This window comes from Rhopalosiphum maidis, chromosome 1, assembly GCF_003676215.2.
Source record: "Rhopalosiphum maidis isolate BTI-1 chromosome 1, ASM367621v3, whole genome shotgun sequence".
NCBI lineage: Eukaryota > Metazoa > Arthropoda > Insecta > Hemiptera > Aphididae > Rhopalosiphum > Rhopalosiphum maidis.
Genome location: NC_040877.1, coordinates 94,181,718 through 94,186,063, shown reverse-complemented (window position 1 = coordinate 94,186,063; position 4,346 = coordinate 94,181,718).

Genomic DNA, 4,346 nt, shown 5'->3' with positions numbered 1-4,346 from the left:
CAAGATGCACAAAGCAACATATAATGATAATATTACAAATACCTATTATAATGTCTATTCCAACATTTTATTGTATCTTCAAAAAGACATTTTTTTTCATTATACATTTTGAAGAGTGTATGAATTTGTTTTTATCTATATACTACGTGTGAACTTTCAACTAAATGATAAATCTAGGACTACGGATGTCAGCATCTCTGGACACTCGAAAACGTTCAACGACTCAAGACACAAACACTTTAACGACCTGGTGCCATAGAGTATAGTGTATCAGAACCACAGTAGAAGACATTGGTCAGTAGCAATCACAATTAATTGTTAGTGGGTAATTGGCTGGTAACAGCATCCATTTGATTTGTATATAAGCATTACACAACTATTAATAGTTACAAAAAAAATATTGCAACTCATGTGACGTCACGTAATACTGTTGGATGGCGGTGTATCGAAACCGTACGTATATACACTATAAGCAGCTAGTGGTACTTAACGGTGTTCCGTGGACTTGGTATAAGTGATCCGCCAAAAATTTATGCTGCTTCGATGACACTATTACAGCAGTTATGGCAAACGTTACTCATTTAAGACAGCTCTACAATTAATCGTTACGGAGTAATGCGACCGAATGCTTGATGGTGACAAAACGTCGCATTGCACGCACAAATGTGCGACAAACTGTTGAGAAGTTGCTTGCGGCGCTCGAACAACCGGCGAAAAGGCTGGACAAGAATGATAAAAATATTAAAAACGTACTGAAGCGTTTAGCACTGAGAAGTCTCATCTAGAGATATTGTAAAAGTAAAAAATAGAAATAAATCAAATATCATGTGAAATATGGGATTATGGAAACACACGAATAATGGATAACATGTTTTTGCGGTGGCACGACGGTACTGAACAATATCCAAATAATATATATAATATATTATATTATTATATACATCCTGACTGTGGCTGTGGACTCACCGACCGGTAATTTGATTGGTAGTGCCGTTGACCACCGCAACGCTGACCTGTGAACAATTTTAGCAGCCTTCGTAACATGCTACTATCACTGTAATATTTCGTACTTTAGTCGGGCGGCAACTAAACCGCGCTTTCACCACCATATTGCCAAAGTCTTTGGGTGGCCGAATAAAGTGCGTAGTTAACTTGAAATGATATAATAAACTTACTTATTGCAGTGGCGCCATTTGTACCGCGCAGGTGCATAATGTTCTCGATTAACGGTATACTACGACAAGTGTCAACTTAAAGTGCAGATAGTAAAAAAATTCGATTAGACGTTGTAATATGAGAGGAAGGTCCGACGGACCCTTGTACAGGTTTCCACGTTTTTAGAGCCATCGCGTGTACGCTTCCGTCTTAAAAATACGTAAATTTAGATTTTTAGGTGAAAAACGTCAAAAAATGAACAGGAACTGTGGGCGGTCGTAATATAAAAAAATCTCGAATATTTCGTGTTTTTTTGAGCGTAAACCGTTTTAGCGACCCGTTCGACGATGCGTGTAAAATTTTAGTGTCGAAAAATAAATCCTTCACCACGAAAACTTGCTGACCATTATTTTTCAAAAAAGTGGTTTTTACCGTACTTAGGTGGTTTTTTTATATAGACGGATGGTCCCACTGTCCCTTGTATGGCCGTGAGTATAAACAAAAATCTAGATTACTTACCACTCTTCGAAGTTTGCGGTGATGATTCATGTACTAGACAAATCTTTCATGGATACTGTTCGTCAAAACCCATTGAATATTAGGTTAATGTCAATGGCCCGAGCTCTCTGCCGGTACGATTCAATTGAACTGAATCTTTGACTAGATCCCGCCGAACGCCCTCAAAATTCTTTACTATTAATTGGTTAGATCGACTTGTCGCTGGCAGTGAATTTCATTATCGTACAAATCCACAATATTGTGATACAAATTAAAACATTTTCTGTGTTTTTAATTAATAAATAAGTGTTCTGTATATTCTATCATTAGTATATACGTTTGTGTATGGATTAAATATAATTTGTTTAATTTTACTGATGACCGTATTAACATTATTATGTAAAATAAAATTAAGTTTATTTTCTGAGAAATAAGTTTTATCAAAAACATTTATAAGTTTATTTGTCCGCAAAACCATTTTTACTTATTTTCATAATTTTATTATTATACGAATCGGTATATAAGCGTAGACGTCTACAAACATGTTGATTAGTGAAATACTTCACTTCACGATATACATTATTAGTATTAATATTTAATACTTATATATAGAATACAAGGACATTAATAGTATAAAAACTCTGCCCACTGGTGTCCCAAAGCAAATAACAAATTATATGTGATGTGTGGTTGATTTAAAAATAATATTATAATATGGTAAATTGATAGATCTCCGGAAATGTGAATTTTATATTACATTTGATGTTTGTACAATTTATGCGTTTTTAAATGAAAAGGTAAACCAAAAATAATCAGTAATCACATAATCATCTACGTCCATTGCATATTATTTTAATTAATTAAAATCGTCAGTAATTTTTCGAAATTAAAATACTTTGCTAAATAAACCAACGACAACGTAAAAACATTGGCGTTGTCGTGATGTTACATTTACGTTGCCAATCAATCGATCGAAAATAGCTCACAAATGATATAATAATATTATATATACTAGCATACCCATATTGATAATTAAATAACTAATTCCATACTTACATTTAGTATAAGCGAAACATATGTATCAGAGAACTTATCCCATCGAGTGGTTTTTGCTTACTAAACCTAAGATAATAAAATTGTTGAAATCGTAACATGGTAACGGAAAGTATTTTAAGTCTCAGAACAATTATTAATATCTACTGGCTGATAAAAAACACACAAAAGAAAAAGGTCAGGTTACAGGTAGCTGGAAACCCGCACACCATCATAATAATACATATAGGTAAACAATTTATACGTTTTTTTTAGTTAATAATAACTAATTATTTATTTACTTTATTGGACTAAATTTATGCCTAAAACCTTCTCTGTGATCCTCTTTAAAAAATTTAAAAAATACTGCACGACGATTGAATAGTTTCGGAGTTTATCCCGAACATACAACCAAACGCTATCGTTTTATATATTAAGTATAGATATTTATTATTCTACAGTCCTTGGGAATATCCGACGTACGAACGCGTATAATATATTAATAATTCATAGGCACAACTTTTTATATACATTTTAATTTAGAATTTTGATCAGTATTCACTAATTGCCCTGAAAATACTTTCTTACTGCCAAAAAAAATAATTTATTGATGATTTAATTAAACAATTAAAAGAATTTTTTACTAGCCATAAAATAAAAATATATCATATTATTACTCTCGAATAAATGTGTAAATTTGTTCATAGACAATGGGCGCAAGTGTTTTTTATTAGCATTTAGATTTTTGGAATTGTATTCACTACCAACATAGTTAAATCTTTGGTAAATTAAGTGGCCAGATAAAACTATTCCAGATCGGCCAACCATACTTTTCGGAAGTATATTTTGACTGAAGTCCAATTTTTACAATGATACTAGTATAATACTATAGTTTTGTATCAGTAAACGAAGAACTAATTCATCGTAAATTGATATTCATTTATTTTATTTGTATTATATTACTTAATTAATTTTAGATCAAAACCATTTTGGTGTTAAGTTATTAACTTCAATCTTCTATAACCATCATTATTTGTAATTGTAATATTATTTTTTGATCAATAAAATATTTACAATGTAAAGTAGTTACTATAAATATCTATTTATGACTTTTTTTAACTATGTAACTATGTTTACAGATCCAGTAAGAAGCTTTATAAGGAATGCTAAAACGATTGGAATGTCTTATACGTTATCGGTCTTATAATTTATATTACATAGATCGGAAAAATAATATAAAATTTATTCTATATGTATAATATAGTATGTACTTTTAACCAATATCACTGTATTAAATATAAATTAATAAACTGTTATTGTTATTTTTAGAAGAAAATTGGGGAAGTCCAACAATATTTTGTCATAAATATGCAAATCATGAAATAACATTAGGTAAGTATGAACAATTGTTATGCTGTCACAAATACACACATCACAATTCAATTGAATTTTGTAAACTTGTTGTTTTCAAATTTAGAAAGTATAGAAAATTAAGGATAAGGATTGAGTGTTTTTTTAAATAAAATAGTAAACGTTTTTTTTTTATTTTACTTAAATATGTTTTTTGGATGAATACAAAAACTATTTTTCTTAATCAATTACAAGTAATTGGTTTCGTGTATAAGTGTCATGCTATTTAATATTTATTGAATTTTGTTACT